This window comes from Tasmannia lanceolata, unplaced genomic scaffold (genome assembly GCF_043159265.1).
Source record: "Tasmannia lanceolata isolate RefF3 unplaced genomic scaffold, GAP_Taslan_0.1 ptg000029l, whole genome shotgun sequence".
Lineage (NCBI taxonomy): Eukaryota > Viridiplantae > Streptophyta > Magnoliopsida > Canellales > Winteraceae > Tasmannia > Tasmannia lanceolata.
In genome coordinates this window covers 1,979,871-1,987,752 of record NW_027518706.1, presented here as the reverse complement: position 1 = coordinate 1,987,752, position 7,882 = coordinate 1,979,871, and the positions used below count along the sequence as shown (strand labels likewise).

The 7,882-nt window shown below is 40.8% G+C and overlaps 1 long non-coding RNA gene across 1 annotated transcript; it reads right to left on the bottom strand.

Moving 5' to 3' along the window:
• On the bottom strand, positions 1–560 carry LOC143859065 (uncharacterized). Its single transcript, XR_013239126.1, has 2 exons — positions 503–560; positions 1–344 (listed from the first exon to the last, which is right to left on the bottom strand). It is a non-coding gene; the product is annotated as an uncharacterized LOC143859065 (long non-coding RNA).
• Positions 561–7,882: the final 7,322 nt, after the last annotated feature.

The window sequence follows — 7,882 nt, the reverse complement described above, 5'->3', positions numbered from 1 at the left end:
GAATCCCTGAAATTAGGAAACTGGTTAATGTGTTGAGTGTATTACATAAAACTGCAAAGGTGCCTTTCTTATATTAGCCTTAATATTCCTCTTTCCAGTATTTGAAACTAGAAAAAATGGGAAAAAAGAGAGACAAAAAGACATTTAACCAGTAAACATGATAAACTTGATGCAATGAAATGGACGGCGTAGTATCTAAGGAACAAGTCTTTCATGCGTGCCCCTTTCGCACTGTGGTGGTGCTTGTTCGTGTAAACTTACTGGGATACTCCGGCATTTCCATGCTTGTCATATGCTTCACGTTTTGCAGGGTCACTTAGAACTTGATAGGCCTCACCAAGTACCTTGACACATACAACAATATTGGAAAATAAAAAATACGCACCGATAATATAGAGGTCATGTAAGGACTGAGAAGATTAGGCTTGAGGGGAAAATATCTAATATCCGAAGGAATATATAGCATAACAACTTGTGACTGTTCCAGCCTGTATGTGCCTACCTGAAAATTATGAGCTGCCTGGGGATCTCCAGGATTTTTGTCTGGGTGAACTGACCTTGCCTGCATTATAAGGACAAAATAGCTAACTAAGTAAAAGAAGCTGACATAACATAGCAAAGGCTTATCAGCAATAAATTCTGAAACTTAAATTTTTTATTAAAAGAAAAGATAGTGATGGTTTAGGGAAAATGTCATTCATATATGTACAATGAAACCACATTTTTGGTGAATTTGTTTACAGAAATAGCATGTCAAATCGGTGAGGGAACAGGGACTGCTGATATGTGGAGGGGAATATATTCATTTCACAACATTCAGAAGGGAGTGCTAAAATAAGAGAAATAGAAATCAAATGGAGATAGATAACCAACAGAATTAACAATACAGAGCAACACATAAGATCCTTAGATCCATCAAAAGTATTGAAAAGCTAGACATGAACCTACCCACGTTAAGGAACTTAGCAACTTAACATTGAATTGCATAAGTTGAAGGTTCTAAGCAGAAAGAGGTTGTTCTAGCAATTGCGAAGTGCAAATATTGAGAAGAAATTTCAGACTTGGATAAAAAAAAGAAGTAAAAAACAATTAGAATGATGGCAATATATTACTGTGCACATTACGAAACAACTTTTATTTAATGGCTAAGGCACGAAATGCACTTTCATTCCTTGATCATGCAGGTCTGATACCAAGTTATCTACCAACATAAAGAACTACCGGGGATGATGATTTCTGCTTATACCCATAATTTGCAAGAAAACAGTAAATCTCTATCCTCATGTTAGTGGTTGCATATTAGGGCAATAAACAAAGGAAGAAGAAAGAGGAAGATGGAGAAAAGAAGAGAGGAGAGAATTGTGATAAGAGGGTAGTATATAACCCTCACTCACGTTGCATATTTATATACTAAAATTGCGATGAACAATAATGCGCATACATCTCCAGTTCTCCACCCATAACCTTCTATCACACAACATGACACTACTTCAATATGCTTAGTAACTGACATGGTAGACCGCGTTTCGATCCCCCCACTCCCATCAGTTGGTGAACTCGCGGGTTGCCTATTCACGGATTGGCGGTTTGAATCCTTCGCTTTATCTTGAAAAGGCTGTCATGTAAGCTGTTCGTAGTTGGAGTCTAGTGTGGAAAATCTTTGAAGGAAATCATTCATCAGTTGAAGCTGTAGAGTCCCCACTATATTCTCATGGTGCTCTCCTTCAATTCTGTGACTGGCTTATCCAATTTCGTGAAGCGGGTTCCGTCCGCCAGACCAGAACCGTTTAGCTCTGATACCAAATCTGTTACGTTCTTTCTGTTGGATTTTCCTATCCTCAAATATAGGTACTTCGAGGGAGCCAACTTGCAGGAAAGAGTATACTTTTTAGGAGAAGAAAGTTGTCAGCCTTTCATTCATGAGAAAAGAGTTTAAGTACAATACAATTCTTCAAATGACAACTACCACAACTCCACAACTGACTCCACGTACTAGTAACAGGACTCCATAACTGACACCACAATCACTCAAAACCAACTCCTTTACATACATGGGAGTGACCCTACATATACTTAACATAAAAGAAAATAACTAAATAACTGGTACAGATTCTGCACGTAACAAGGATCCTCTATTTCGGCATTTTTCAATAGGTTCATCTGGTTTCTTTTTTTGTATATAGTTGGAACCAATTTTGGTTCCAAAGGGTTTCAATAGTTTAATTTTTGGTTTGAAAGGGTTTCAATGGTTTAGGCTCACATTTATGGTTTCAATGGTTTGGCTGGTTTCATTTAGGGTTTCAATGGTTGCATATAGGTTTTCAATGGTTTGAAGGGTTTCATTTGGGGTTTCCATGGTTTTCAATGCTTTTCAATGGTTGCAATGTTTTGAATTTGTTTGAAGGGTTTCAATTAGGGGTTTGAAAGTTAGAACCGTTATTCTATGGAAGTTGGATCCATGAAACCACATATTCTGCCCAAGTTGGAACCAGTATTCCATGGACCCTGTATCCAGTATTACTGGTTCAAACTGTGTAATTTGTGGTTCCGTACTTCCTCTATCCAGTTATTATGGTTTGAACTTTCTAATATGTGGTTCCACTAATCGTATTTGTGAACTTTCTAATATGTGGTTCCGTAGTTCCTCTATCCTAACATTGGTTTCAAGTGGTTCGAAGTCTCTAAATAGTGTGTTTTGTACGAACTTTCTGAAACATGATTTTCTTCGAAGTATCTTTATTTTCAACTTTTCAACTATCTTCTACTTGAAGTATCTTCCCCTCCAAGTTTATTCTCCTGCTTTCTGCAGATAAGGACCGGAAGCGGCTCCCTTTTTACTTTGTGAACCCCACTAAGCACCTAACCCAAAACCCCTATAGTCATGCAGTGCGCGAAGCAAAGAAAGAAGAATGTGAATGTAGATGAAGGGTCTTCCACCCGCAAACGGCGTGGGAAAGCTATCCGTGAGCCCTCCCCTAGTCCTCCTGCCTCTGACGAGGATATGGGCAATGAGGATGCAGATGTAGAGGTTGGGTCCCTCGGTCGTATAGAAAGGAAGGGCATACTCCGAGGTAGGAAAGTCATTTTTAAAGATGTCGAAGTTTTTAATGTGAAACCCTTATTTCTGGCCTTTGGATGGGTCAATTTTCTCGAAATTCACTGTGACTCGTACCCGACTCTCGTCAAGCAATTCTATGCCAATTACAGATTCGACAGAGATTTGAAGGTGTTCCAATCCAGAGTAAACAATAAAACCATCCATATGACAGTTCAAAAGTTTTGTGAAGTTGTCTCTCTTCCCACCACAGGCGACGAAATCTACTTTTGGCCCGGAACCATGGATGACATTAGTGCCTGTATACATGATCCGGGTGCGAAGGCCCACCTACTGACGGGTCAACCAACGTATCCTACAATTCCCTCAGCCCTATGTGCAAAGTCCTACACAAGATTCTAACGAGCAATATCACGCCTCGCAGAGGCAATGCTGACATGGTCCGGCCTTTTGAGGCTTTTATTATGCACCGACTTCTTCGCGGCACGCCCCTTCACCTTGGCTATATCCTCCTTAGGTTCATGGAGGACACGAGGACGAAGGCCTTGGCTAGTCTACCATTCAGGATGCTTCTCACGCATGTCTTCAACGATGAGAAGTTGATACAAGGTGGTGAAGAACGCCTTAGTCCCTCTACTATGTTCAATGCTAAAACTATAAAGGCCATGCGGCTTGATATACAGGGCCCTGCTCCCCCTCCTCGTCAGCCATCTCAGCGTTTTGCATCACAAGAGTTTGTTGCGCAGGAGCTTCGTGCACATCGTCAGTACCTTGACGGGCAGTTTACCACGGTTCATCAGCTTCTACAATCCCATCATCAGGACCAATTGGCGACTCAGCAAGCTTTGATTGGGGTATGCACCGAGGTCTCCACCCTCCGCCAGGACTACGGCACAGCAGTCACCTCACTCACGGAGCAGGTTTCTTCACTCACCAACTTGGTCCGCCGTTTGTTGCCCCCAGATCATTAGACCGTTGCTGTGCAAATTTTTTTCCCTTTACTGTTTTTGGCATGTATATGGATCGTATGTTATTATGGTTGTTGTGGTTGATTTATGGATTGATGGATGTTATGTTATATACGGGTTTCATATGTTATTATGGATGGATGGATGAAATGTTAATATGGTTATATTTCTGTGTCTTGCTTGCATGGTATGTTTCTGATGGTTCTTATGAATTTGATTCAAGTATCTATATAGCTATGGTTGTTTTAAGTGATTTTTTTGTGGTTTAAGTTTGAATGGTTTAGCTTGAGTCTCGTACGGTTTGTTATGGTTGCTATTAGTTGGGGAGCCATATGTTGTTTGAACCGATGTTTGATTGTTTAAATTTGAAGGGATTAGCTACGGTTGTCATATATGGTGTTGATGATCTTTACGTATGGTTGTTTCATGTTAGTTGGGGAGCCCTGTGTTGTTTAAAGTGATTACATATGGTTTTTCTATCCTTGTTGTTTCAATGGAGTAATACTGTGTTTGAATAGACTAATATTGTGTTTCAAGTTATTGTTGCTGGTTTCGACAGATACAGACGAAGTTAAGAAAATTGTTGATCTTTCCCATCAATTCTTTCCATCTTCGTCATGGTGAGTAACTGTTATATTTTCCGTCTGCATCTCCTCGTGTTTCTAGCTCAACTGTTTAATAGTGCCATTTTTTGCAGGCTAAATATGTCTTATCTAGATGCTGTCCGTCACGCTTTCACGAGTCCCTACAAAATATTCGGTTATGGGATGTGCATAGGAATTTCATAAAGGATACTCCATTTACAGATTTGATTCTGCATGAGGGCCTCGAAGATGTGGAGTTGCGGAAGAAGATTTTGACGACAATGGTAAATAAATGGGATTCCAAACGAAAAGCTTTTTGTTTGGGCGGCATCGTACTCCCATTTCTAGTTAGTGATGTAGCGAAAATATTAGGTTTAAGTATGATTGGGGAAAGGCCGCAATTTGATTAGTCTACCAGGGACACTGTGGATGGTTGGAGGTTTGGGAGTCCAACCGCCACCTTTGACGAGGTGGTCAAGGTTATTCATGCCGATATGGATTCAGACGAAGAAGACTTCGTGAAGTCGACTGTGAAGCATTTGATATTGTTATTCTGCAGCACTGTCTTGTTTGCGCAGAGGGACCAGAAGGAATGTTTTTGCCTCTTCCCGTATATTAATCTGCAGACTATAGGAAATGTTGCATGGGCTTATCCCGTTCATGAGTTCTTGGTCAGATCATTAGATTCACATGCTGCACTCCGTGGAAAGGGACATATATTGGGTTGCTCTATCCTTTTACAGGTAATTTTTCATTCATTGCATATAGTTTTTTTCTTTCTATCTTATGCGGATCTAATCTAGTTTGATATCAGGTATGGCTATTTGAGCATACCACGTTATGGGCACCTAATTCTCCTCATGCGTATCCGCATCTATTTAAGTGCACCGCTCAGATGAATACGAAGAAGATGGAGCATCAACAGTTGATTAACTGTATTCTTCATGGGACGGTGAAAGCCTCAGAGGTGAGAGTATAATGCATGTTGGTCGTTGTATGTCTTCCGTGTTATTTTTACAGTCGTATTTGTAATTAATAATATGGAATGTATTCCAGGTGGTTAGGAGGGTCGAAGCTACGGCAAGGGAAGAATCTCTACTTCGAGTCGATGATCAACACGACGATGGTAGTATTCCTTGCGATTCAGTCGGTTCAATTGTGGTTGCAGTGGGGGATTGCATGGGTCCAACTGTGCCTGTACTGAGGGATCCAATGAGGCCAATTGCGACATATCAGAGGAGGGAACGAAGGAGGAGAAGTAGGAGAGGAAGAGAGGAACATGGGAAGTCTGAGGTACATGACTCCGTTACAAAGAGGTCAGTGGGGGATGGCATGGGTCCAATTGTGCGTGTAGTGGGGGATTCAATGGCGCCAACTGCAGCAGAGCAGGGGATGGAAAGAAGGAGGAGTAGGAGAGGAAGTGGGGCACATGAGAAGTCCGAAGTAGATGAATCTGTTACAAAGGGTTCAGTGTTGGAGAGGTTAACCAAAGTTGAACGTGAAATGAGAGAGGTAAAAACTCATTTGTTTGGGAGAGATTCCAGAAAGAGGGAAGGTTTGAAGTCAGGGAATAATATCCCAACGAAGATAACGAGAAAGAGGGAACGAGATGCCGACAATATGGATGGGGAAGCCGAGATAGTGACTGCGAAGGGGGAAGTAGGGGATGGTGTTTTTGTAGATGATATGGGAAAACACATAGTTGATGATAGCGTAGAACATATCTCTATTGATAGCCTAATTACTAGGGATGTCAGGGATGCTGCAGCTAATATGGTTATCTTGCTTGACAGTCCTGATTTGAACCTCAGTCAGAGTAAGAAATCAAATAAGAAAGAAGATGAAAAAGTGACTGGGAGCATTGAAAAAAATGTGAAGCAACGTCGAAGGAAGTTACAACCTAGTAGAGCACTCAGTTCACCGTTTGTCATAAGCAACCGGAAAAGTATGTATGCTCTTCGCAATATCACCGGGCCTGCAGCGATGAAGGTGGATGCATTGGCAGCGCTAGAACCTAGGTAAATTTTCGTACAACCTACATTGTTTTGGAATTCTAATTTCTCCGATTAATTTCATACATAGGTTGTTTCAGTACAATTATATGACCAAAGGTCCATAGAGGTAGGTGACTTTTTACTCCATTTGCAGTGAGAGAGTCATTCACAGTGATGGGTACCACATGTGTAAAGAAGACTTGCTTATACTAACCGATCGTAGAAGGTGGTTATCATCTCCGGTAAGATGTTATATGGTTCAGTTAGTAACGTAAAGAGTGAATAATGCGTTGGTACACATATCTTGTTAAATTCCTTCTCGTTGACCTATGGTCAGTTCTGTAGATTGTTAATGTATATACGGATTACTTGAACTTGCGGGATGAATGTTTGCGAACAACAGAAAAGGGATCATGCATTTGCCTTGCTACCCATCTAGCCGTGAGATTTAATTCACTTATAAGTAATGGTTTTTGTTTTTGAAGTTGCGGGCAATTCTAACATTTCTTTTTCTGGTTGCAGTAACTTATTCTTGACGAAAGATGTGAACGTCCCGATGCATGTTCCAGATTCGTAACTCGTGTACAGAACATCCCTCTTCAAGAGATACGAAAAGTACTCATTCCATTTAACATAGATATGGTTCATTGGGTACTTCTAGTGTTGGATATGGGGCATCGTATATTCATTCTTTACGATTCTCTTTACAGTCGCACGGATTCTAGGAGGGTGCAACCCCTTGTGAGTACTATTCTTAACTTGATTCGTATGGCAATTATTAATTAATTGTTTTTTACTACTGCCCTAACGTACGAAATTCTTGATTTGTAGGTCGATTACCTTGTTAAATGGTTCAGAAGGGTCAAAGACATTGATATAAGTGCATTCCCCATTGATGTAGTGGTCGATCGGCCCCTACAAGGGAACAGGTATGTTACGTGCAATTACTTCAGTTTACGAAACCTCCGTAAACGATTAATTCTTCTTCTTGCATATTCTTCATGTTTTGCAGCCACGACTGTGGGCTGTTCGTTTTGAAAGAGATGGAATACATTACCCGTGACGCTAGCCTTGATTTCACCCAGAAAGATATTACGGCTATGAGAGTTTTTTCGAAAATGTTGAATGGGGTCTATGGGAAAGTATCCCTATAAGTTGTTGACATTCTTACCTGGGAGTCATTGTTGTTGGTTGCACATGTATTAGACTTCAATTGCTAGGCGGCTGATCCGATACTTGCTCTCTTCATTCCAGAAGTAGGTGGCGGAAATGAACCTGCTA